The sequence below is a fragment of the Mus caroli genome, chromosome 2 (genome assembly GCF_900094665.2).
Source record: "Mus caroli chromosome 2, CAROLI_EIJ_v1.1, whole genome shotgun sequence".
Lineage (NCBI taxonomy): Eukaryota > Metazoa > Chordata > Mammalia > Rodentia > Muridae > Mus > Mus caroli.
This window is the reverse complement of record NC_034571.1, coordinates 53,450,822-53,478,250: the sequence shown is the minus strand read 5'-3', so window position 1 is coordinate 53,478,250 and position 27,429 is coordinate 53,450,822. Positions and strand designations below refer to the sequence as shown.

Genomic DNA, 27,429 nt, shown 5'->3' with positions numbered 1-27,429 from the left:
AGACCGGGATCGGGGGTGGAGGGTGGGCGTCTCGGTGCCTCCCCCTCGCTTTCATTCTTTCTCCGGCAAGCTGCGTGCCCTCTCGACGTTGGGGGAAGCCGCGGCGGAACGAAACCGACTTGCTTAGGGCCTCGGCTGCTGGTGGGATCTGGGGTGGGCAGAGGCTTGGAGTAGGGGGTTCGGGTGTGCGTTGGGTGAACTCCTGCAGGGTGTGCGCCTCGGACTTACAAATCGATCTGGCCTCACGGCCCCGGGCTCACCTTCCAAGCTGAGCTTGGCAGACTAAAGAGATTGGCCAGTCACCCCCACCCACAAAATATCCATCTCTTCCAAGAGGAATTTTCTGCTGGAGAGACAGCCAATAAACTCTGTTCAACTCCCTCCCTCCCTCTGTCCTTCCTAGCTGCAGTTTCAAAAAGCTTCAAAGCCAGGAATGTGGGATTCATCTTCCGATCCCCAGAAGGCAGATGTGGTTACAGATGTTGCATAGTACTTTGCCAAGTTTAAAACCCTTCCTTCGCCACTAACCAAAACAGTGAGGCTAGAACCTTGGGCGCGCCGGGGAGAATTGTGGGCCTGTGGGTCCACTACGTGCATGGACTTCTGTCTGGTTCAGAGACTGGCTTGGCTCTGTCCAGTTTGTGCCAGTTACGTCTCCCACCCTCCCTCTTCCTCTGGAGATCTGAACGTCCCTTGCACAGCAGAGGAGCTAGGGAGGAAGGTACTTGGGCAAGAAAACACCCATTTTTGTTGCAGAAGAAAAGTGTGTTGGTTAAAAAGTTGTCATTAATTTGGTGTTTGGAGAGAGACGGACGGTAATGCATTGGATTTGCTCTCTTTATTGGCTTTTCTTCTTTGCGGTTTGTGTGATTGGTGTGAGATGATGGGAAACGTCTCTGGTCCCATACATGTTTAATGCGATTGCATATATATATACATATATATATATATATATATATATATGTATATATGTGTTTTTATGTTTGCATAGATATTTAATTTCTGAAAAAAATATCCCTCAAATAGAAACATAACCCAGTGATTTTAAAGAATCCTGTTCTTCAGAGGCAGACTGCTGTGACAGCCCAAGGGAAGGCGGTGGCAAAAAATAGACACCACCTCCCTTTTCCCCAAAAAATTCTTCCTGGAAAGGTGGTGTTAAGAAACTTCAGAGATGGGCTCATCCAAGTGGCAGGCCTTAAATGGAAACACTATAGTATGTCCTGGCACTAGTCTCTGGAGGTGGGTTGCTGGCCGGGGGCCCAGGCTCGGGCAGGCGGCAGACACTAGACTTGTGCTGACCTCAGACAGTGCCTTGCCATGCAGCTCTACAGTTGGCACACTGCTTAAGTATGAATCCCAGGCCTCACCCATGCCACTCTCGGGGACAGTGCGGTCACAAGGTTATTTTAAGTCTGCATAGGATCTGGATTACCGCTCTAAGCTCAGATCCCTCCCTTTGTGATTTGGTTACTTTTGTTTTCTGTCCTGAGGTTGACAAATGGATGGAAGTGTTCTGAAGCTGAGCCGCGTGTGCCTTGGGTGGCTGTCACTTTGTAATGGGACGCAGCATCTCTGCTGCCACTGTTACATGGGAGTCCTCAAAGGTGATGAGTGATGCTGAGATAGACCTTGGCTTTAGCCGGCAAAGAGCAAGGGCCACGGGCTGGACTCATGGTCTCTCTTCAACTGTGTGGCTGAGGTCTGCTCCAAGCAGAGAGTGGTTTTAGAGCGAACTTGATTGAGATAATAGTCTTACAACTTCTGCGTGTTGGACTAGAGTGATCACTTGAATCTGAATAAATTTCTTGTAATTGCTAAGTAATTACAGAGAATATTAAGGATGCAGAGTTAAGATGCCACATTCAGGAGTGTAATGCGTTTCAGGAGCGAGGAGGAACTTAATTTGATTAATAGCATTGTAATGAGCGCCCTCCCCTCCAGACTGATAGTTTACCAAGTTTTCTTCCCACATTCATGCAACGGGTGACAGTGACTGAGTTGGAAACAGGGGCCATCTTCCCCAAGCTTCTTGTCTTCCCAAGGTTGGACTGTGTTGATAATGATAGGCAGCTGGGTGTTTCTTAAGGTTGGATGGAGTAGTCTGCAGAGCAGAGGGAGACACCGGACAGGGATGGATTTGAAAAATGATCTTGTTCTCCAAGGTCACAAGGTAACGAAAGAATCAATACGAGGACCCGATCGCCCCTCTGTGGCTCGCTTGGCCATTTGGATCCTTCTATCATGATTTATTTTGTCTGATTAAATCTCATGTCCAGCTTATTAGGGCCATTATGGAGAAATCAGACATCGGTGGGGGCCAAAGCCTTTGATTTGTTCGGGTAGAGTTAATGACAGGGTGATTAGGTGGAGTGTGAGCCAAGCAGTGTGCCCAGCTCCGTGCAAACACTTTGCACTCTGCACACTTTAGCACTTCTTCTCCAGTAGGAAACTGAGGCCCGGCAGATTTAGGCTGTGGAGTTAGGAGCTGACCCAGGATTCGGTGGCACTCCAGAACACATGTCCTGGGCTGTGGTTGCCACTGACGGCCAAGCTTTGCAGCTGTAGCTAAGTCTCACTTATCTTTAATTATCTAATAATGTGCCTCTCTTGTTTTAGATTTACTTATTTTTATTTGATGTGTATGGGTGTTCTGCCCGTGTACCACATGCAAGTGCCTGTGCAGGTCAGAAGAGGGTGTTGGGTCCCCTGGCACTGGAGTTACAAGCCCTTGCTAGCTGCCCTGTAGATGCTGGGAATTGAACCTGGGTTCTTTGGAAGAGCAGCCAGTGTGCTCTTAACTGCTAAGGCATCTTTCCAGCCCCCTTTAATATTTTTCTTTAAAGCAGCAAATAACTTTTTTTTTTAATTAAAAAAAACTAACAATAACTTACAATCACCATCTTTTAAGAAGCAGTGTATTGCTGCTGTATCAAGAAGCCAGCTCATTGGTTAGGAACCAAGGGAATCATGAAGCTAGACTCCTACTTATTCTGAACCCTCAAGTGCAGGTTAGTGATGGTCTGGTATGTGTGTGCTGCAGGGATCTGGGGTCAGGACAAAGAAGGTCACACGATTGGTGACATTGTTTTCTGATTAGGTGTTGGGTTCACGGGTGCTGATTTTAGTTTAGCAACATACATGATATACCGTAGTTTTTCAGTGAAGTGATAAAGGAAATTAGACATAATGATTAGCATAATAATTACTTGGGGGGATATTTCACTGCACTTTGCTGACTGTAGCCCATCGCTTGCTGCCTTGCATGAAGGAGACACCTTTACTATTGGCCGATTGACAAAACTGCAGGTAATCACTTTAAAGCTACCCGGTTATACTGCATACGGTTGAGCTATTGCTTCTTCTCTGTTTTCTGTTCCTTGTGTCCTCATTGCCAGTATCATGAGTGTAGGGACAGCTTGGGCTTGCCTGGGGTTTCTCCTGAGAGGCATGGGCTGGGCTGCAGCTGACTCTTCAGTGTCCCCTTGTTTTGTATGTCTAGTCTCTGGGATGGGGCACAGAAGGCAGTCATAGAGCCTTCCGTGCTTCTGTGTTTTTAACCCAGTGGTCAAGTGATGGTTCGGGACTGGAGGTGCTGTGTAAGTTAGAGCAGTACCCCGGTAGAGTGTTAGCAACTTGAAGCTGGGAGACTGGGTAAGGAAACCATCTGAGGTTTTAATTGGAATCCATAGTCCTGTGTTATTTTTCCCAAGCAAGTTTTGGGCACTGTGGCTTTCTTCCTGGAAATGAGGGTTTGGAATTAGGTTTCCTGGTACAAAATGCCTTCTTTGATCTTTTGGAATGAAAACTTGGTCTTCCCCCAGCCCCACACCCCTGTGGCCAGTTCTAGTTCAGAAGATCCAAAGGGAAGATTGGCCTCTTTTTTTTTTTTTTCTTTTTTGAAAAAAAGAGAACAACTATTGGTGATAGAATGTACTTGTTTGTCCTGCTAGTTTAAGAATCAGAAGCCCCAAACTAGGATTGGTCTGTCGCAAAGGACAGTGTAATAATGAAAGAGTCTGTTGGAAAGAGGCTCAAGAAGTGGGTTTGGCTAGTGCATCCTGGCTTTTAGTTGAGACGGAAGGTGGTTTTACCACCTCAGATTAACTAATGAGAGACCCCTAAGATGGGGGGGAGTCTAGGATGTAGTCAAGTCGTCCAAGTCCCAGGATAACTGCTACTGGAAAACGGGGGCCGGGAGAAGGAAAACGCAGCTTCCTCGATTAAAAAAAAAAAAAAGCACACCCGCTCTCCACTGATCTTCAGAGTCACCGTCCTCTGCAGGCTTGGGAATCTGAACTTGCTTGTGAGTGTCTTCCCAGATCCTGAGAGCTTTGTTTGCCAAAGTTTCCACTGCTTCATTGTTTGTCTTTGGGGTTTTCGGTCTCTGACCAGCATTCCGCTTTGCCCATTAGAGTTGCCTCACTGTTTACTCTGGCTGTTTGGCCTTTATTTCAGCGACAGGGAAAGGCATTTGCAATGGCAGACTTTCTAAGTTCTCTGGAGATACATATGGTAGCTGAAAGTTGTTTTGAGTGTGTGTGGGGGGGGGNGGGGGGGGAGGTGGGGATAGGGTAAGTGGCCATAGCTCAGGAGTCCTGATGGCTCTCAGAGGCTAGAACTTGACGGGTTTTAGGCCCGACCTTGATTGATCTGGCCTCTCTTGACTTTCTCTTTCTTTGGGGGAAGCTCAGACCCCCTCAGGGTCCAGAGTAATCTCATTGCAAGGGAGAATGCATCTTGCTTTTCTCAGCATTATGTTCTGGTGGCATTGTATCGTCTACATTTCTCTTCTTGGGCCTCGAGTCATCTCTTTACTATATAGGACTACGAGTTATTCATCTTTCCTAATTGTATTACTTCCATGTGATTCATTCCCCTTCACTGACTTAAACTTCTCAGTTGTCTCATGGCTGCCTGGAGGGTAAGGACTATCCATGTTTCCTCGTCTTTTGCGTATTTCATAGATCTAATCCAATGCCAAACCATACAACCAATATATATATATATTTGGATAAAATTTAAAGAACATTTATTTTAACTTTATTTATGAGTTTGTGCGTTGGTGTGTCTGTGTGTGATTATGTGCATAAGAGTGTAGGTACCTCCAAAAGCCAGAAGAGGGCATTAGATCCTCCAGAGCTGGAGTCACAAGAGGTTGTGGGCTGTCTGATGTGAATGCTGGGAGCTGAACTTGGGAACTGTGGAAGAGCACTCCATGCTGTAACCTGCTGAGCAGCAAGAGTGAGCTTTTTTTTTTTTAAATTCTGAGAGAATGAATGGATGACTGCACGTTCTGGGTGGAAAGGGACCACGTAATTTAAGAAAAGGGAACAGCACAAAGAAGATAAGAAGATAACAGACTTTATACACGGTCCCTAAGAATGGGTGGCAAACAGGCGGAAGATGATCCAGGTGAGGAAACTGTGCTTTGTGCACCTGCCCTTCATTGTTTTCTCTGTGCTGATAACTGAAGCCAGGGCCTCACTCCTGACAATGTGCCTGACCATTCATTGATTGTACTGTAGCTTGTAGTTAGTAAATGCAGCAAATATTTATTACATTCTTTCAGCATACACTTCCTTTCCCTTTGTGAGAAGGTCAAGGAGACATGTCTATTCTGGGGAAGAATATTTCAATCCACTTTTTTTTGTTGTTGTTGTCTTTTGTTTCCGTCACAGCAAGGAATCCTGCGTTAATGTGAGACTCAGGTCACAGCAAGGAATCCTGTGTTAATGTGAGACTCAGACACTTGGTGAACTGAGCCCTGTACTCTGGTTTTTTTTTTTTTTTTTTTTTCTCTTGCTGCAAGAGTGCCTTCTTAAGGAATTGACATGGAGAACAGAGTGGTGGCCAGGGCTTATGTCAGAGGTGGGCAGATGTGCTGAATCTCTTTGGAAAATGGATAGAGGTCAAAGGAAACTCCTTGTTACCAGGTTTCAAGGGCTGGGTTGGAGTGGGCATAACCGCTGGGCAGTTTGGTGACCTGTGAAAGCCAGTTTCAGCCATTCATGCTTACACTGTGCCATAGCTGCCATTGAAAAACAAGACATAGCTGACGGAACTACTAAAAACACAACCTTGGGTTTTATAAGAAATGGACTGACGGAATAAAGGACCGTGTGGGGCTTGATGCTGGGCAGGCTTGGATGGTAGAGGTAATGCTGTTTGGAGTGTGCATTCCGTGGGTACTGTGTGAAGAAAAGAAGTTGAGGGGATAGAGGGATGGTTGAGATGATGTTGTAAGTAGCTTCTGCATCTTATTCGCCTGGGGCTCTTTCTCTTCGTGAAACTATAATGTAGCCGACTGCTGTCCCCAGGTAATACTGCTTGTAAGTGGATGCCACTAAAAGTGTCAAAGCACTTGGATTTGAGTCTCTTTTCTGGATGTTAGGGACTTAGACAAGACGGTTATACCTAGGAGTAGTGAGCAGAGAGAAAAAGGACAGGTGGCTATCAGGCATGACTCTTACTTTCTCTTTTCAAGAGAAAAGTGCGTGAGGGGCAAGTGGACCGAATGATGTTCTTCCTGCGGCTTTTGAATGTGACGGTTAGGAGCCATTGTGGGCAAGGGGGACCAGAGTAAAGCATCTCACAAGTGTGGTCCAGAGAGAAACAGAGCATCTTCTGGAGACAGAACATTAGATAAACATAAACGTTCAGTGTCAGTGTTTTCCAAAAGACGCTTGACTCAGAGAGACATTTTCCATTATGGTCTGGTACACATACACTTACACATATGTATATTAGAAGTGAAGTGGAATTACAGGTTTCGCCAGACTATTCTGTAATGCTTTCTGATTTCTATTCAATTTTTATTAAAAAATTCTGATCTCTATCTACTAAATTGATTTCAAAACTTGCTAATGGGTCCTAATCAGCAGTTAGAAAAAAAAAAGTGTTCTGTTCCAGGTATTGTGAAAATTAGCCTCAATTTGTTTATTGAATAGTTGCTAATCTGAATGAGTATTTTGTTTGGTGGTTTTTTTTTGGGGGGGGGGAGAGGATGGGTTTTAGTCATTCTACAGAAAGCCTCAACCTCTCTCCTTCTCCCCAGCCCAAAGTCTTTGCTTTTTCTTAAGTCAGATCAAAAGGACTAATGGGGACCTTGTTGAGCCCCATGGGCATCAAAGGTGGGAGGGATTAACTTAACTGTGCAGGAGACCTCAACTCCCTGTGTTTGGAGATCTTACTCTGAGTAAGACTCAGTTGAAAAGGCAAACAAGAGTACCCTACTTGCTCTTGCCGGAAAGATGGGGATGCAGTTTGGACAATGACTCCATGAGTTATTGGGAAATGAACAATGAGAGGCTGAGAGGGATTGGTACTGCATAAGCCATTCACCTGCTGTCATTGTCCCGAGGAGTGAAATGCTCTCCCATTCTTGTTCCTTTCTATTTTGCCTCAAGGCTCTTCCTTTATTGATCGCTCATCAAATCTTCCCGCACTTGGGCTGAACATGTAAGTCAGTATCCTTGAGGGGGATTACACATCTACGAGAAGCAGAGGGCTAAAGATCTTGGTCACAAGGTCTAGAGAGATAAGATCAACCCAACACCTTTGAGGAGGTGGCTGTTTGGCTAGCCTTGGAAAGAGGTGGCATTTTGATGTTATCATTGTGGCCGTATTTTTATGTGCGTAGTTGTGAAAGGGGAAGCATGACAATGGTGTTAGCAAATAAGAAGTAGTAGGCTTTTTGTAGGAATCAGGCTCTAGACAGTGTCAGCTGGACACAGTTTCAATCATTGGATCAGATTTTGCATCTTGAGATGCCATATCTCAGGAGAACATCCAAGACCTGGGAAAACAAGAAAGGAACGCTCCCGGCAATGTACCTTGGTTATGTGGAGTATGCAAGAGGAGAACCAGAGAAAGAAGTAAGATGGGGTAGTGTGGAACCTTGTCAAGGTTTCCTGGGACGCCTGCTGAAAGCTAAGATAATACCTGGGAAGCAGGCTGTCACCTGTGGATATGGTAGCATTGATAGAGTTGTTGTCTAACAGGTACAAAACCCTGGATTTCATTCCTAGGATGGCTCCAGATAGGTGTGCTGGCCCATGTTTGTCATTCCAGCACTTGAGAGATAGAGGGAGGGGGACCAGAAATTCAGAGTCATCCTCAGTTACTCCGGGAATTTGATGGTGGCCCAGGATGCATGAAAGGGAAGACCGAGGAAGCTAGAAAGAAATCTGGCCTTGAGCAAGCCATACTTGGGTCCCCTCATTTAATACTCATATCCACTTCAAGTGCCTTCTCCTGCTAGCCCCACTTTGCAAAAGGAGAGACTGAAACCCATGGGACAGCAAGGCAGGCCTGAGGTCACCCATCTGGGCTTGAACCCAGGACATCAAAGTCACCATGTTCTTCTGTAGCAGGTGAAGGTAGAAGTGGAGACAGCTTCCCAGGCTAGTGTGGTTTGATGCTGTATTTAAAACATTTCCTAAAAGTTTGCCATTATGGAAACTGAGGCCCTTTCCCATGAAGACAGCCCAACTTCTATTCATTCTTGTGACTGGCCATCCTGGCAACACCCTGTTTTCTCCTCAACACCAACATCTGCTGATAGTTACTCCTTATGCCTTACTCTTGGGCTGGTTTTCAAGACCTCCCTAGCCTGCCTTGCCTCTTCTACACCCTAGCTGCACAGGTCCTGTGGCTTTGCAAGCTTGAGACCCACACTCCTTAGGTGGTTTGTTCAGTTAGTGTGGGTTTGTTTCCCAGAAGCTAGGAGGAAAAAATAATACTAGATGGGATAGGGTTTTAGTTTTGGGCAGGAGACAGAGTTTATTGACTCACTCTCTTCTGATGAGCAGTAGGGTGGGGCAGGAGTCAATGTATCTGCCCTGTGGAACCTTGGTGGCTGGGGTGGTGGTGCTGATCTTAAAAGACAATGTAAACTGGCAAGAGGATCATGTTTGGAATGGGATGAGGTGCTGGTGGAGGAGCAAGGGTGTGGTAAAGGTTTTCCCTCAGTCCTGTAAGAGATTGGGGGCGGGGATAGCACTAGACTCCTGGGGGTGAGGGTGCAGAGCTTTGCCTTTTATTTTGATCTGATCTGTATCCCTGCTTGGTGAGAGGATGGATGGGGAGGCTGTCCCTTTGGGGAATAGAAGTGATCTGAGGTGTCCATTACAAAGTGACCTGGAGGCAAACAGTTCAGAGTCTCTTATTGACTTTTTGGGGTCAAGTGTCATGCCTCCTGGGTGAATTAAATGTTTATTCCAATGAAGGAGTAAACTCCACAGTTCCCACCTTTCTACCTGGGAACTGATAAGCATCTTTTCATAGACTCAGAGGCAGGTGGAGACTCCCTTTGATGAGTGGCACCCGTCACTTACTGTCACTTACTCATGTGCTTTTCTTAGGTGAATCTGGCTCTGTGACGTTCACGTTTTAATTCTTACACATTTATTTACCGTTGTATCCCAGGTCATAGGAGAGGAGTCTATGGAGTCCAAGGGTGGGGAGAAGACTCTCAGCTGAGGTTGTGTTCTTGCTTCTGGCTGGCTAAGAATGGAATGTCATTTGACAAATTCAGAGGAATCCATGTCCAGTTACAACTTACAGTTTCTTCATTATCTGGGTCCACCTCAGCATCCAGGTCTTCTCCCACCTGCTTGCCTTCGGATCCTCAAATGTCTAAGTGGTCAGGGCATTCTATCGACAGGTGGGGCGGCTTTTGCTCGGATGTGGAGCCTTGTATGGAGATCTCCCAGGAATGGGTTTATTTTCTTTTTGTGACACTTGACTCCTTTTGGGGCCATACAACTCTGACTTTAAAAAAATTAAAGTTAACCTTTTTATTTTTAATTTACTGTCTATATAAAATACATATCATAAATACTTTTAATATGATGATATATAATATACATATAAATATATACTTACATATCTATAAATATACAATATATTATAATAAAATGAATCTTTATTTTATTCGTACGAGCACATTGATAGGCGTTTCTATACGTGTGTTTCCTTGGGTTTGGTTAATACTTATGTTTTTGGTAGTTTATGTTGTGAAAGGAACCCAGGTACATGCTTCAACATACAAAGGAAGAGAGCATACAGTCAAAAGTAGCTTTTACACTTCTGTCTCCTGGTTCTCCTAGTAAAGGGAAGACACCAACAGTCGGGAATTGTTGCAGGCGGGGACTGCATCTCAGTGTGGGAGTGCTGCCTAGCACAGGGAAGACCCCAGCTTCGCGCCCCAGTATCAAACAGAAGAAAAAAAAAATCCAAGTTCGAGGAGCCAATCCCAAAAGCTGTTGTGTGTACATGCAATGTGTTCTTCTAGCTGGGCTGCCTTGTCTGGCCCTGGTGGGAGAGGAAGCACCTAGCTTCACAGAGACTTGAAGTGTCAGGGTGGGACCTTGGGGGTGGGGATACCCAGCTGGGCTCTCACCCACTCAGAGGAGAAGGGGAGAGGGGAGAGGGAAAGATGATGGGAGGGGATGACCAGGAAGGGTTCAATGAGTGGGGTGTAAAGTGAATAAGTAAAAAGTAAATACAGAAAAAAGAAAAAAGAAATATCCAAGTTGTTTATTCTCTCATCCATAACATTTAGTTACGTTTACTGTCGTATGGTGGCTTGTTTGTTGGAGATGGAGTCTTGCCATGGTTCCCAGGCTGGAATAGAGTTCTTTTTACTCAAGCAGTCATTTTGCCTTAGCCTCCCAGGTACTGGGAACTTCAGGCGTGCACCACTGCTCTGGCGACGAATATTGAATATGTTTTTATTTATGTGTGTGTTTGTTTCTTGTCCCTGTTTCTGGACTGTACTTTTTTTTTTTTTAAACTTAACAAGTCTTGGAAAATTTCCTTTGTTAGTGTGAACCAAGTAGCATCTTATTTATTTATGTAGCTTTTGGCTTTCAGTACTGAGAGCTGAACCCAGGCCTTCACTCATCCCGAGTGTCTAGGTGAGCTCATCCATGGGCTCTATCTTCCACCCAGACTTCTGCTTTTTTTGTTTGTTTGTTTTTTGTTTTTTTGAGACAGGATTTCTCTGTATAACCCTGGCTGTCCCGGAACTCACTTTGTAGACCAGGCTGACCTTGAACTCAGAAATCTGCCTGCCTCTGCCTCCCGAGTGCTGGGATTAAAGGCGAGCGCCACCATGCCCGGCTGACTTCTGCTTGAGAAGGCCTTTCATTATGCACTATAATTTATGTGATCATTGTTTCAGATTCTGCTTTAGACAGCATTGTGTGTTGTAGTATCGCAGTTGAATGTGCGTATGCAGAACTACAGTGACTGTTTTTATGTGCACTGTGGCATTGGCACATGTGCATACATGTGTTTATGTATGCAATCGTCCCCCATTATCCATGGTTCTGTTTCATGCTTCCAGTTGCCAATGCTCAACTGTGGTCTGAAAATATTTCATGGGAAGTTCCAGAAATAGTTTGGAAATGCAAAATAACTTTTATTATACTATATTATCGTCATTATTGTGTTTTATTATTCTTGTTAATCTTTTCTTCTGTCTAGTTTGTTTATTACAAACTAGACATAGGCGTTGTCATAGGCGTGCATGTACACAGTAGGGACAACATAGTTTATGTAGGTTTCAATACTCCCCATTGAAAGCATCCATGGGGTATCTTGGAAGGTATGCCCTTGAGGGTGGGGAGCATCATTGTACACTGAACATCTGCGTCTGGCTAGCTTGACTTACTAATTCTCATCCTGTACATCTGGGGATAAATACCAAAGATTGCTATTTGCTTTGTAAATTTCATATAGGCTGCAGCCGGGATCAGCCTTTTCATTTGTGTCTGGGAAGCACAATGCGTGGCGAGAACCAAGGGTCCAGAGACCCAGCCCTGTCTGCTCTTGCTGAAAGCCAGTTATGTGGTCACAGAAAGTAATTTTCTTTTCAGTGTTTTCCTGTCTGTCAAGAAGGGCAGAGGCTTGGTTCTTCCTAATGTTAAATAATTCTCTAGTCTCTCTCTCTCTCTCTTTTTTTTTTTTTTTTGGTCTTTCCAGTAAGTGGAGTCTGGTGATTTTTTTTTTTTTCGTGCACGTTTGAGTCCGTGAATAACTCTGGGCTCTGGAAGCCTTGTAAACCACAGCCTTACTTCGGTTGTTTTAAAGTGCCGTGTCTGCCTGTGCTTTATGTTAAAAGCAGAGGGTATATGGCTGATGACGGATTTTTTTTTTTTTTTAATATTGTGAGTGGTAAGTAAGCATTTAGTGACCAAGAAACTCAGATAGTCAGCTCTTTATTATTGATCACAAATAGAGACAATGGATTTTTATATGTAGGGAAAAAAGTTTTATTTTTAATAGCTTAAAGAAAGCAATAGGCTGGTGATGGGCAGTCTATAAGAAACGGTGAAGTTTTATTTATGATTATGGAGCAGACGAGAGGGGACTGCTTTCGCTCACTCTCTAAGAGGAAGAAGATAAAATTAGGTTATTTTTGAAGCATTTTGTCAGGTTTCTTTTCCTTGGTGGTGCTGGTGAGAGGGTGCAGGGCCTATGTGAGCCAGGAGGAGCTGTGCAGCTGAGGTGCATCTCTAGGACTGCAGCACTGGTTTTAGTAACACCATTGTACTTCCTTGCACTTCCCAAGGGAGGCATATACAAAAATTTAAACACAGCATGGCATAAAGTGCATGTTTGTTCTCCGGACTGCATTTCTCCTTTAGAATTTATTCTTCCCAAGCCAAAGCCTGCGTTTGACTTTTTTCATCTGATCCACTTGCAATTTCCGAATGGCCAATATACATTTTTTTCTCCTAAGAGCATTTTTTTTTGAGCCCTTGATTGATTTTTATTTTGCATTTACTAAACCTCTTCCCATATACAAATCAATCCATGTAGCTACAGAGTAGGAAAACAAAACAAAACAAAAACAAAAACAAAAATAAAGGACAACTTAGTCTCTTGTAGAGATTGGGCCTTATTCATATTCATAAGATGGAATTGTATGTGGTCACTAAAGTATGACTTTAGGTGACTCTTCATGGTGATACAACATACATTCTTTTGGAGGCCTGGTCTCCATGTATAGTCTTAGCTCTCCTGGAACTTGCAGGGATCCTCTTGCCTCTGTATCCTGTGCTGGAATGATAGGTCATCATTGGGCTGCTCTAAGTCATAGTTTAAATCTTCCTTAGTGCTTTTTAGATTTATGGTTATGAAGTTCTGTCATCAGGGGGAGAGGAGCTACCTGGGAATACACTGCACAGCAGCACGCCTTCTCAGTGCAGGGGGACATGGTGATTGCAAAGGGACAGTCTTTAAACACAACGAGTTTGTGTTTAAATATCAGAACACTGTGTTATCCCCATAATGTAGCACTAAAGGTGGCCACCTTCCTGATAATGGTATGCCACAGTACTGTGGCTTTTGCTCACGCCATCTCTGTAGGGTGACATCTTTTATACCTGCTTTAGGGTTAAATGATGATCTGGGAGTCACACTTTTGAAAGGCTGGTTTTAATTTCACAGGTTGCAAGTTTAGTGGATCGGGTGCAAGTGTCTAATTATAATTATTGACACTTTTCAAATGCTGTTTTAAGTGGGATGTGCCACCCATGATTTTGACAGCCGTGAGTGCGTCGAGCCTGCTCCGGAACTCTTCACAGAGGTTTTGTTTAAACTTCACATTGTGGGAGGGAGATTATCCGTGAAGAGGATGCCGGAGACTTGGAGGGGATATGCTTCATGTCCCACTGCGACTGTTGATTTTCAGTCTGTTAAATGTTAATCTGATGATTATCTAAGTTGACTTTTCAGGAAGCCTGAGAGTTTCATCTTATGTGTTGTACAGTGGGAGAAAAACAAGCAGAGAAGTGACACTGTTCTGTTTCCATTCAACTCTTTGAAGGTGACAGAGACTCTCTTGCTGTGGGTTCTATATCAGCAGACTTGCCCCCCCACCCCCCACCCCCCAGCCCCTTTCTGGGTTTTGTTGTTGTTGCTTGTTTGTTACTATTGTTTGAGACAGTATCTCCATAGCTTAGGCTGGCCTCCAACTCTTTGAAGTCTAGGACTTTGAACTCCCAATCCTCCCTGGGATATTTTTCCCTGGGCCCGGGTTGGCTTGGAACTTATCCTCTTCTTTCAGCCACCACTGCTGAGATTATAGCCATGAACCACAGGAGCAGTCTGCCCTCTATTTCTCTGTCTTCTCTTTCGTTCCTTCACCCACTCTGTCTTTCCTCCTCTGTCTTTCTGCCCTCTGCTTCTGTCCTTTGTGCCAGAGGTAGAACCCAGCGTCTTGTTCATTCTAAGAAGATGCCCTGCCACTGAGCAGTCCCCCCAGTCCCAGCCCTGTTTTCTTGGGTGGGTGCTTTTTCCTGTAGTATCTCCTGCCTTGAGTTGCTACCCAGCTAGCCTCTGAGCCTGGGGACCTCAAGGGTACTGGGAAGCTCAGCGGGGTAGAGAGGCAGACATCAAAGGAGGCCCTGAGGGCAGCTGTAAAGGAGAAGTCATGCTGGGGAGTGCTCTCCTGCTTGGGCTAGAGTCAAGGGTCAGCTTCCAGGGTAGGGATGTTTGTGGGCTGCTCCGGAAGGTTCAAGAGCAAGTTCTCAGGTAGTCCAGGGCCTTCCAGGCAGAGGCTTTTGGAGGGGTGGAGGGCAGATAGCCCCTCATCGGCCTTAAAAGTAGACCTAAACAGAACCCCCTTTCTCAGTGAGTACTGGTGGGATCAGAGAGCCATTAGAAACACAGAGGCCTGGATCTTGTCTACTGGGAATCCCGCTAAACTGGACCCAGCGCCTCCATGCAATCAGCAGGTGTCTTGAATGCTTTTAGGAATCAGAGCAGATGAGCAGACAGCCAGGGGAGGGGGAGAACCACCTGCTAAAGGGGATTGATTTTGATTTTTTTTTTTTAAGTACGGGCTTGATGGTGCAGAAATAATACCATACTTACATTTCCTAAATATCGGTGTGTGTGTGTGTGTGTGTGTGTGTTGTAGTGTGGTGTGTGCACATGATTTGTGTATGTGTGTGTAAGCCAAAAGTCAGGGTAGAGTAGCTTTTTTTCTGTTGCTCTCCTCATATATATATATATATATATATTTTTTTTTTTTTTTTTTTTTTTTGAGATAGAGTCTCCCATTGAACCTCAAGTGCCTTGATTTGGCTGGTCTGGCTAGCCGGCGAGCTTCAGCCATCTTCCTGTTCCTGGAGCCCCAAGGCTGGGTTTGAAGGAATGTGTTAACACACCTGGCTTTTATGTGGGTGGCTTCTTGGGATCTGAACAGAGGCCCTGTGCTTGTATAGCAGACAGTTTACTAAATGGGCACCCGTCCCCCCCATCCCCAGCTCCCACAAATGTTTCTTGAAACCTAAAACAGGCAGCAGACTGGCTCCGTGGGTAAAGGAAATCCCAGGGACCTGAATTCTGTCCCTGGATCACGTGTAGGAAGAGGGAACTGACAACATAGTTGTCCCCTGACCCCCACATATATTCTGTGGTATTCTCTCTTTCTCTCTCTCTCTCTCTCACACACACACACTAGTCATACATTAAAAAAAAAATTAAAATCAGGAACTTAAATGATACCCAGGGAGTTCTACTAAAAGGTCCTCAAATAAGTGTGAGAAACGCATTGTCTCAGACAGCGTAGAAGGTACGCTGGAGTTCCGAAGTATCTGTGATGAAGAAAATCATTAACTTAATCACTTCTACTGGGACATCCCTGGGGTCTTCCAAATTTATTCCGCAGAGGAACCCAGTGCAGCTGTTAACACTGCAGGCTTAGCGGACTGCCTTCTGCTGAGTACTTTCTGGGAGAGCCAGCCCTGCTTCGCAGGCTCTCAACACTGCCTTATCTGTGTTGGGAGGCCAGCTGTCTGGGCTTGCCTGGGAATCTAGGATGTCCTGGGATATAGGACTTTCAGAATTAAGGTCCCGAGCCAAGGCTGGTGCTCTGTTTGTTTACCATACATAGGAATTTCCCTTTTCCCTTAAATACCATCCCGAGCCACATTCTGATGGAGTGGTTCCCAGCCTTGTCTGCATCCCTGTGCCCCATCCCAGTTGCTGAGCCTGTGACTAAATTGGTCTGGGATACTATGGAATGTTTCGAGGGTCCTCAAGTCGTTCTATCATGTATGAAAGTTGTTCAAAGCAATTAAATGTGTGGAAATGTAGTCTTGATGTGCCACTTATGGATTTATTTTAATATGCAATAGAAAAAGAACATTATCCATTAAAAAGAAAAGAGCCGAAATGTCACTCAGCAGCATGCCAGGGGATCGTCAGTCCTGTATGCTCTGCTCTGTGGGAACACTCAAAGAGGGATGGCAGGCTGGAAAGGCAATGAGGAGGAGCACTGGAGTCTGCTTAGCAATGGGAGTGGCACAGGCACAGGATCGTTTTAAAGGCTGTTTGGAATGCTGAGCTGTTGAGAGAGAATCGGACAGGTTAGGTAAGGATCTGGGAGGGGGCAGGATCTGGAGTAATTAGCTGTCAGTGAATCCTGGAAGGTGACTTGGATTGATGGCCCTCGGGGCACTTGGTAGAACTGTCCAGAATGAACTCAGAGGACCAGCACCTGGACAGGGGCAGATAAGCACATTACCCTAGTGCAAGCAGCAGGGATGTTTGAGTGGGGATCGAATTCTGCTGGGGAGAAGGTCGGAGAGTAAGTAGATCTTCCCCCCAGGGTCTGGCACGAGTGTCTGAGGACAGCTGGGAGGTGGCTGGTATGCTAGGGTGACCTGATAAATTCATGCCCGTGAGCTCAGGGAGTTAGGATGTGGTGGGCATTTAGGAGGTCTTTGTGATATATGTCCATAGACTCAGCGTGAAGCCAAGTTGTACTTGGGCGGAGGAGGAGGAGAAGGAGGAGGAGGAAGAGGAGAAGGTAGAGGTAGTGGCTAACTAGAAGAACTTTTCTAGAAGTTTTTTACTAAAGAAAGGGCCCAGGTGATACTTGACTTCAGGAGATAAGCCCTGGCCTGTTGAGTAGACGCCAGCTTATTCACAGAGGCTATTCCATGAGTAACACAAAGGGTGGTCAGATACTCACAGGAGATGTCTGAGCCCCTCAGGGCTTCATGAAGGGTTTTGTTGTTGTTGTTGGTTTTTTTGTTTTGTTTTGTTTTTGTTTTTGTTTTTGTTTCTATCTAGTTGGCTCACATTTCTTCCCCCTTCCCGTGACACTTCTCGTGCCATTCCCTGGACACAACAATGGCAAGATCAGAATTTACGCGTGTTTAGAAATGTCTTTAAGGATTCTTTTTATGGTGGTGATAAGATAGGGTGTGATAAGAATCCAACCTTTGTTCATGTCTGACTGACTCTGGGAGTGCTTTGGAGCTCACACAGACCGCGCGGCCTTGGTCACCTTCTCCGGCACCTCCTACAGGAAGCAGGGCAGACAATAGGATTATTCCACTTTTCAGGGAAGGGATGCCCTGGAGTTTAAATATATTAAGAATTTGATGATGAGTAATGATTTTCAGGATGGGTTTGGGATGGAAATATGACTTCTGGTGATGTCTATCTGTCTGTCTATCTATCTATCTCCATTATATTAATGGGGAGTGTGTTTGAAGCTTTTTTGGTTTTTGTCTTCAGTTAGTTTATAAGTCCCCAAGGTTGAGACCAGTGTTTGTAGTTGAGTTTTTTATTAACTTACCCATCCACTGCTGCTCTTGGATGTTGTTGGGTGGTGGGTAGACGGGACTGCACACTGGAAAGATGTTTCCCGTTAGCTTTGAGACATACAGTTCAGGAATACAACAGGATGGACAGAGGCATTGAGGGTCATGTAGCTTAAACCGTGTTGTAACTGGACCATGCAATTGTTCTTGAGGTCAGCCCAGTGCTGTCATCCGTCATGGGCGTTTTGTAAACATTTAAAATACACCTGGCCTTTATCATTCTGTTTGGGTATCCTCTGCTTTTGATTTATAAGGAAGCTGTGTCCACTGGACCCAGTAGAAGTCAAAAATACGAAAAATCGAAATGCATTTTAACTTGGTAACATCTTAGTTTAGCCACATGATATGTTATAGAGCATCAGCCTCAAGCTTGAGGCTGAGAAGGGCAGAAGTAACTTTCCATACATTATTATTTTGGTGAAGGATCAAAATTTACATTAAAACAAAACAAAACAAAAAACAATAACAACAACAACAACAACAACAAGAAAACCAAAAAGATGCTTTGTGGTGTGTGTGTGTACATGTGTGTGTGTGCATGTGTACTTGTTTGAAAAGGCACATCTGTAGAGCTCAGAGGACAGATTTTCTCAGCTCAGGAGTTGGGCTTCTCTTTCAAGCCCAGGTTTCAGGGATTGAACTATTTGTGCCCTTACCTACTGAGCCACCTCATTAATCTCCCAGCTTTGCATCTTTTTCTTTTCTTTCTCTTTTTCATTTGTCCTCCTCCTCTTCCTCCTTCTTCCTTCCTTCCTTCCTTCCTTCCCTCCCTTCCTTTTTTATTGTTTTTTTCTTTCTTTCTAGGTAGGGTCTCTTTCTCTCTGTGTAGTCTTGGCTGTCTTGGAGCTTGTAGACCAGGATGGTCTCAAATTCACCAAGACCTGCCTACCTCTGCCTCCTGACTGCTAGGATTAAAGGCCTGTGCCACCCTGTCTGGCTTTTTCTTCTTTTCTTTTTTTAATGTTACTTTTTTTTTTTTTTTTTTTTTGAGACTGGGCCTCATTATGTAGCTCTTTGTTGACCAGGCTGGCCTTGAACACATAGAAATCAGCTTGCCTCTGCCATTCAAGTCCTTCAAGGGCTGGATTAAAATTGTGCACTACCGCACCTGGCCTCATGTTAAAGTATCATTTTGTGTGTGTTAGGTCTGGGTGGGTGTGTGCATGCCCTGGCAGGCATGAGGAGGTGAAGGTGACTCTGTGGAGTCAATTGTCCCCCTGTAATGTAGATCTCAGAGATAAAACCCAGATTACCAGCCTTACAAGCGAGGTAAGCGCTTTTACCCACTGGCTCCAGATTCCCATTTCCAAGTGTGGGTTATATAGGATTCATTAAATGCACATATGTTTCAACCTATTGTAAGGGGAAAAAAAAATCATTCAGTCAAGCCATCATAAACGAGAGTGTGTGAGTTCCTTTTGGTAGAGGCTGCCCACATATGAGAGAGAGCCTCTCCTGAGCTGTGGAGCAGGAACAAGCACAGAAATGAGTGAACACCCCCACCCCCACCCCGACTGAACCTGGGATCTAACTGACTGTCAAAGCCTACAGTGTCCAGTAAGCCCTTCCTGAGCAGGTCGTGGACACCCAGGGAATAGGTGTTGAGAATGGAGGCGGGTTGTCACTGCAGTACGTTTCCCCCTTTGTAATCATGGTGAACCGCTGTCAAGTTTTTATTTTTTATTTGTGTTTTCCCAATGAGTCATTGAGTTTATAATATTGGGATCTGGAGAAGGGAAAAGAGGAGAGAATAGAGAAATGGAACCTGTAAGGGAGAACAAGAGACAGAAGCTTGGATTTGAGAGGAGGGGTTTGAACTGAGCAGTAAACAGTTGGAAGTGGGAAAGCATCCCTCTGGGAATCTGGAAATATGCAGAGGAACTTTCAGGGGAGCACAGCAGTGGGGCCTGAAGATGAGGTAGTAGGGATTCAATCCACCCTCTTAGAGGGGAATACTGTAGGCTGTTTTCCAATCTTAATTACAGCCACAGGATGACAAAAGCCTATAATATCGTTTCTGCTTCTACTAAGGGCTGGGAGAGTGTAGTCTCTCTTGTGTAATTCAGTTTGCATTGCAGGTTTTTTATTATTATTATTATTATTTCTTAGGATATCCTGGGTTGAGGAGACGTCATAAAAATTAGACTCATTTTCTTGTATTTCTATTAAAGTTTTAGACGGTTTCATGATGAAGGAAGGAACGTGTGAGTCACCAAGGGGATCGAGGAGGATGAGTTAGAGCTTGGTCATCAAACGCTGTACCATTAAGAGCTTATTTCTTTTGGGAGGAGCAAAGGGCAAACGATGAGTCAGACAGACTATAAAGTTATTTCTCTCCGCTTGGTTCAGCCACCCTCCTGCGGGAAGATCTCCGGCCCAGCAAGGACAACTTAGACAGACGGTGGTGCTTGTTGCGGTGTGAAGGGGAAGAGGTCCCCCCCCCCCAAACTACCCACAGTCCTCCACCCCAGCTCTGATTCCGCAGGGACTAGCGTTTTATCTCACTGTTTTCACACGGGAGCTCAAACTGGCCTAGAACTCACGAAGTACCCCATCTCGGCTTGGAACCTGAGTTAGTCCTGCCTCAGCCTTCCCAGTGTTGGCATCCCAGGTACAAGCCACCGTGCCTGGCTCTAAGGTTGGCATGTCTGATGATTGGGGGTGCATGCGAGTTTACTTACGGAACAGGCTATGGTTGGTTTAAAACCTCAAAATCCCAGTTTTGATTCTGACTGGGATAGTGTTCTCCCTTGTGATGAGCCATTAAGAGGGGCTGGTTTCATCTATTGTGCTGGGAGAGTATAACGTTTGTTCTGTGGATGAAGACACATTCACTGCACTTGATGTGCGCTCATCCCATGACAAGAGTCATTGCTCTCCCTGTGCCGGCTGTTGCCCCCTTGATGAATTCTGCTATTTTTATTAACTTTATTTTTATTTGCTTGTAGCTCATCCTGACTTGGAATGTGCTATGTACATCAGGCTGGCTTTGGGGTGACAGAGCTCCTCCTGCCTCTGTCTCCCTAGTATTGGGATTCAAGTTGTGTGTCACCACACCTGGCAATAATGTTTCCTTTTGATATAGATTCAAACAGTTATCAAATATTTGTGTGTAAAATCAGGGGGAGATAATGAGAAATAAGTGTTTGAAAGTACAATGAATTTTTTTTTTCTTTTTTGAGATAGGGTTTTTCTATGTATAACAGCCTATCCTAGAACTGGCTTTGTAGACCAGGCTGGCCTTGAACTTACAGACATCCACCTGCCTCTGCTTTTTACCTGATGGGATTAAAGGTGTGAGCCAATGCCTGGTTAGAATGATATGTTAATACAGAATGGTTCACTCTTTATTTTCCGGTCTGTTTGATTCAGGGTTTTTAACTTTAACTTTTCCTTTGTCTTTGAATACTATGTTTCAGGTTCCGTGCTAATGACACAAGGCCTAGAAGTGATGTTCCTGGCTGTAGGAGAGTTCTGGGCTTAGTGAGAGAGCTACATGAATAGGTGGCTGGGTACAGTTTGACCAGTGCAGGAGATGTGCTGTGTGCAGCAGAGATGCAAGAGAGAAATACCTACTCACTTTTGGGAGAGTATGTAGGCAAGGTTCTGACAGGGCCCTTACTACCTTTACCTTAAGTATTAAGATTTTAGATGGCAAGGTTGCCGGCTGATGTAAGGAAGGGTACTTCAGCATGGAGAACATTCCGCACAGCGGTAGAGGGCACAGGGAGAAAACATGGCGTACTCTGGGAACTTCGGATAGTTTAGTTAAACCGTAGCTTACAGTGTGTGTGTCCTAATGACTCTGAGCTGGAGAGATGAGGAGGGGACTCCTTTACCAAGACTACTTACAGTTGGACAAATAATTCAGGCATCATTCTCAAACTTTGTACCTACTGGGGAGTTGGAGGCAGGAAAGAGACTTGATTAGATTTGAAGCTTGGAACGATCGCTAGCACCAGCTTTGAGGATGGCTTCTTATAGAATTTTGTCTATAGCAGGCATAGTGGGACACACCTGTAGTGTGTTGAGGCAGGAGGATAGATACTTGTAGATGGGTCTGGTCTCCGTCGAGAGATGTCAAAGAAGCAAGGACTTCATGGCTTCTCTCAGCCACCCAAATTGACAGTCCCTAACTCCAGAGGTTTGAGGCCACCATTAAATGTGAGGGCTACCTGAACAGAACCTCTGTGGTAACTGCTGCATCGATGGTCAGATAACAGAGATGGCAGGACGGCCTGGGATGCCGTCAAACACTATGAGCTGCATGCAGTTGAAAGCTTAGGAACTATTTCTGTACTGTCTTTTTTTTTTTTTTTTTTTTTTAACTTCCACATTTGTTTTGTATAGCCCAGACTGCTATATTAGGGAGGGTCACATTGTCCTATTCTCTGAGTCTGGCTACTAACAGAAATCGGAAATATCTTCCGTGGGTACTGTTGCTAGGTCCATGTTCCCTTGCTCTTGCATGCCACTTGTCTTTTAGGACCTTAGTTTTGCTTATTTTTAAGTTTGGCTGGTCCATATCAATAGACTGTGTGTGTGTGTATGTGTGTATGCACGTGAGCACATGTGATATCTATCATTTTAGTTAAGTTTTGAGTTCTAAATATTACCTTTGATGTAGAAACTTAACAGGCATGTTTCTTCAACTTTCAATCCATGTTAAATCACAAATATTTTATAAAAGAGGTTGGTATATGCTTGCTAAAGACAGATATGTACAGTCCCTTACCTGCTGGTGTGGAGATCTTACTGGAGAAGGATACTGTGTCAGTCTTGTATGGCTTTATTGTTACTTTAAAGCTCCGAGGGAGCCTCTTTCTAAGTGTCTTAAGATCTGCTCTCAAATCTTGCCTGGGACTTTGGTTTGACGTCTAGAGACTCTGGTGGGGTTCTTACTTTATTTTTTCTGAAGCATCTAGTGTTTGATCATTTTGGATCTTTCTTTGTTGACATATATTTCAAATTTTGCAATTTTCTGAAAATTTTGTGTTTCTCATCTTTTTGAATTTCCAACTCAAAGATTCTCTGAATGTTCATTTTTCACTAAGGTAGCTGCTAACCCCAGTCTACACAGAGATGCTGCAGTCTCTAATGAACCTACTGATTTTGAGTTGAAAGCCATTGCAGGAAATGCTGACCCTTGGAGCAGAAGGTTAAGGTTGACTATTCTGGGAATTGAGAGCAGACCGTGAAGGAGCAAAATGGCTACAATTCAAGCAGTTAGGCTTGCTCGTTATTCTTGCTGGTTTTTACGTATATATTTGTGGCCTGTGTCTTCTGCTAACAAAGAGTTGTGTTTTGAAAATGAAGTAAATGTGAGTAAATTTATGTGTAGACTACTTTGTGTAATTGTGAGTGGTGTGCCAAGAGTTTTGAAAGAAGAAGAAAACCCTTGAAGTTGGCAGCTTTGACACATACCTCTAGTTTTGCTAACCTTGGTAGGTTATCTGCGTGCCGTGCAATGTTTGTAGGCTTATTCTGGTGCTCTAGTGTTCTGCATATATGGATGCTACTATGTTCAAAAAGATAACCCAAGCCCTGAGTGAAGAGTATTAGAAATATTTTTAAGTAATTTATGATTTCTATGAGTTCCAATATTTTGGTCTTTTCCCCATCCGTTGACTATATAGAATTTGGAAACAGTGTTCTCGGCACTTCTTCCTGGAAAGAACTGTTTACTTCTCACGAATAAAACAAGAGGGACAGAAAGTGAGATATAAGCGCTTTAGAGAATGTTACAATGATTTGGCTTCTGAGCGTAACGGGATTGCGATTAGGGGATTTTGCCAAAGGACAAGATGTTTTGAGAAAGTGTAGGCCAATCTTGGGTAGGAGGAAGTTTAGTTGTACACGCTCTGGCCAGGGCAAGAGTGAATGACTGCTCAAGCTAGGCCTGAACTATGAGAAGAGACTCTGCGTGGAGTGTGCACACACATGGGTGGTAGAGCAGTGTGAACAGCCGCAGGAACGGTTTCAGATGATTCTAGATGTTCTTTTCCCCTCCGGTAATTCATTTGTAAATTGGTTATGATTAGGAAAACCATAGCCAGCATTGTTTATCTTTGTCTGATCTTTCTCCTAGTTTCTGAAAATACTTCTTTTCGCAGCTGTTCATATAATCTTTCCAATCTACAATTCCTTGCCAGTTTTGTATATGGAAGAACCTTTGAAACAGCTCACATTGACTTTTAGGACAGGTGAGGTTTCCTTCCAAACTTTTGTAGCACATCTTTTTATACTGCAGAAATGTCTCAACTGGACTGTTATAAGCCCAGTCAACTCCTCTGTGTATAAGAAGGCTCCCAAACCTGACTGACATTTGATGATGCTCACTGTTAGTGAGTCAGGGCTTGTGTTGTGCACAGAAAGGTTATCTTTTTAGGGCCATAGCTGGGAGCATTTGGCGACCCAGTCCCTCTGACAGTTCATTCTTTCCATTCCCTCATGTCTGGCTCCTGATGCTGTCAGTTGAGAGTTCTTGGGACTGGTAATGGAAATACCTACCTACAGTGCCTCCTCACAGGCTGTTTGAGCTTCCCCACAACATGGCAGCCAAGGTCCAAGAGCAGCTATCTCAAGAGGCAGAAGCTGGGAGCTGTGGATTTCTTAAGATCTGATCCTAGAAACTGTTACTGTCACTTCCAGAACATTGTATTTGCTGAGATGTCATGGAGCGTGGATTCCAGGGCAGTGGGTATAATCTCACCGTGAAGGGGGCCAAGCAGAGAATTTGGGCACATGCTCTAAATGGTTACAACCAAGCTTCCTGTACCTCTCCTTATCTACCTCAGCTCTCTCTACCTGCACTCTTGATCTCCTCACTAGCCCCACCGCCATCTCTTTCTCCATGAAGCACTTAATATAAAATCCGTTTATGTATCCTAAATCAATATGGTTTAGTTCTTTTGTAGTTATTTTTAGTAGACGTCAGAGTCTTTGAATGTAAGAACCAGATCTCATTTACCTTTGCATACCTCATAGTAGATAAGTTCCTTGAACGGAGCATTCAATGTCAAAGCAGGTCTCAAATTTGAGAGCCAGATGGGTTGGGAGTTAGCGGTGGTTGAGTCGGGAATTGTAATGAGCAAATCAAAAGCTTCCCTTGGAATAGAGATTATTTCTGATGTTGAATTTTAAAGCTTTTTTTTTTTTTTAAACATCTTCTCTTTGTTATAGAGCAAAAGTTATGTCTCCCCTCCCCCCACATTGTCATAAGATTAAAAGAGAGCTGAGTAAAGTTTGACTTTTGTTGTTCTTGTTTTTGCTATTTACGATCTTTTTACCAGGTCAATCTTTGACCTTGACATGTAGGTCATGATATTTATTTTTAAAGAACTATTGGTTTTAGTCCATTTACTGGGTCAATTTATATCCAAGCTTATAAATAAAAGGAAACAGAAGCTTTGAATAAAAATTCATGTCTTGCAAGGATAAGAATTATTTCATGAAAATTTCAGTTTCAGTCTTATGTATGCATTGCCTGTAATGAGTTGAAATGTAAAATACATTTTTCTATTTTAATTAGAGATAAAAAATTTATCAGAGGCCTTCTGTATAAATGCCTTATACACTTTAATCTTAAGGTTTTCTTCTTTTTCTTTAATTCTTTCAGAGTCCTTCCCTAGGAGTTTACCTATTGACCCCCTCTGATGGGCCCATATGCATTTTTCCCCTAAATGTTTTATTTTTCTTTCTATGTTAGCCATTCTGCCTCCCCCCTCCCCCCATACTCTCTACCCTATTTCTTGCTAGGTGTGGCAAGCACATGACTATACTTCCAGCACTTGTAGAGACAGAAGGATCAGAAGTTCGAGCCTAGTTTGGATTACTGGAGAGCAAAAATGACCTAATTTTTCAGTTTGGCATATGCTACTGATTTTCTTCTCTCTTGGAGACTTTAAACAGCCTCGCGCTCTGAATCAAAAAAGAAGTCAGCTTATTCTCTTTTTGTGTTCCTTCTTTTGAGTGGGTTTGCATGTGTGTCTGTGTGCAGGTGACGTGTGCGTGTATATACTTGCTTTTTCAGAGTTCAGCAGACAACCCCAGGGATACTTTCTCGGGCTAGGGCACCCCTCTTTTGAGACAGCTTCTTACTTCTCTTGCTAGGCTGGTTAGCCAGTGAACTCCATGACATTGTCTCTACTTCCTCAGAGCTGGGATTCCAAACCTGTGGTCTTTAAAACAGCAAGCAAAACAACAAGCAAACAACAACAACAAACACAAAACCAACAAGCATTGTGGATTCTGGGATCCCACTCCTGACCTCAGACTTGCAAGGCAAGTACTTTACTGACTAAGGGCTCTCTGCAGCCTCATCTGGTTTCTTACTGAGACCTAGCTCTCAGAGAGTACAGTGCACTACATCTCAGTCAGCAGTGAGTTTTCCTGCCTGTGTTTGTCTGTGTGAGCACTGTGGGGAGGAACAGGTGGTTCTGAAGTCCTTTCCAGAGCAAGATGGGTGTGTGACTAAGTAGGTAGATTTTTCTCTGATTGTTTTCTTCGAAATGTCCCCCAGCCCCCACGTCTGTAGTTTTCCTTTCTGTCATTTCAGTTATTGCATGTTATCTTAAGGCCCCCCAACAATGCAATGAAAAGTCCTAGAAATAAACAATTTCTGAGTTTAAAATGGCTTGTTGTTCTGAGCAGTATGAGAGTATACATTATACTGGTCCATCCTTTTTGGAACAAGCATTGATTGCTCCTTTGTGCAACGTTTTAGTGCCCCTTGACTGTTTAGTCATTTAGAAACCATCACAGTCAGTCAGATCGGTTATCCCAGACACTCTTACTATTTAATAATGTCTCTAGTAAGAGTGATCATATATACATGTTTCCTATAATATCACATCATATTGTTAGTTATCACTGTTAATCTATTACTGAGTCTAATTTATGCTTTCCATAGGTATGAAAAGAGGGAGGTGAAAACAGGTATGTGTGGGGTATGGGTGCTGTTCATAGTTTCAGGCATCAGCTGAGGATTTGGAATGTGTCTCTCTTGGAGGAGGGAGGACCATTGCAATGATGTTTAGGGGTGTGTGTGTGTGTGTGTGTGTGACTTTATGTTCCACGGAGCTCTTAGCAGTCAGAGGACAACACTGGGTGTTGGTTCTTACCTTCCACATCGATGGGAGCAGTGTCTACTGCTGGCTGCTGTGTCTGCCAGGCTAGCCGGCTGGGGAGTTTCCTCCTTTCACTCCCTCCACTCGTGCAGTGGGAGTGCTGGGGTGATGGGCCACAATGTCTGCTTTACTTGGCTTCTGGGATCCAACCTCAGGTCCTGAAAGTTGATTTACACACCGAGCCAATCTCACCAGCTTAGCCATGTACTGCTTAGTTTTAGGAGGTCTCTAACTGATCTCGGAAGTGCTAATCAGGGGTGCAAGGTGATGACTGTGAATTGGTGAAGAGTTAACTGGGACCAGCTTAGCAGAGAGCTAAGAGGTGCAAGAGAGGAGGGTTTCATTTCAGGAAGATTTCAGAGAAGAAAAACTTACTTGAATGTCAGAACAGAATAGAAACATAAAAATTAATTTGCTATTGCTGCTCTGCCAAGTTATGACATTTTAAAGCTCAAAACACAAGGGTTTGTTCCCTTACAGTTTAGTGGCTTCTCAGGAGGAATTTGCTTCCTTGGGCTGGTGGCCCCTTCTGTTTGTAATGGACATTTTTTTTTTTCTTTTCAATCTTTGCTCCTGTGGTCTCTCCACTTTCTCCCTGTCCCCCTCTTAAAGGGAAGCTTGTGGTTATATTTAGGGTCCACCAGGATAATCTAGGATAATCAGCTCAC

At 44.2% G+C, this 27,429-nt stretch overlaps 1 protein-coding gene across 3 annotated transcripts in view; it reads left to right on the top strand.

Annotated features, from left to right (window-relative positions):
• Positions 1-27,429, top strand: part of Acvr1 (activin A receptor type 1) — a 129,412-nt gene that overhangs the window by 433 nt on the left and 101,550 nt on the right. Inside the window, exon 1 of one of the 3 annotated variants that reach the window (XM_029470101.1) lies at positions 2,887-4,515. The exons of the other annotated variants lie outside the window; for them this stretch is intronic. The gene's annotated coding sequence lies outside the window, so the exon portion shown is untranslated. Of the gene's footprint in view, positions 1-2,886; positions 4,516-27,429 lie in introns of those variants that run through there. 3 annotated transcript variants of the gene reach the window in all.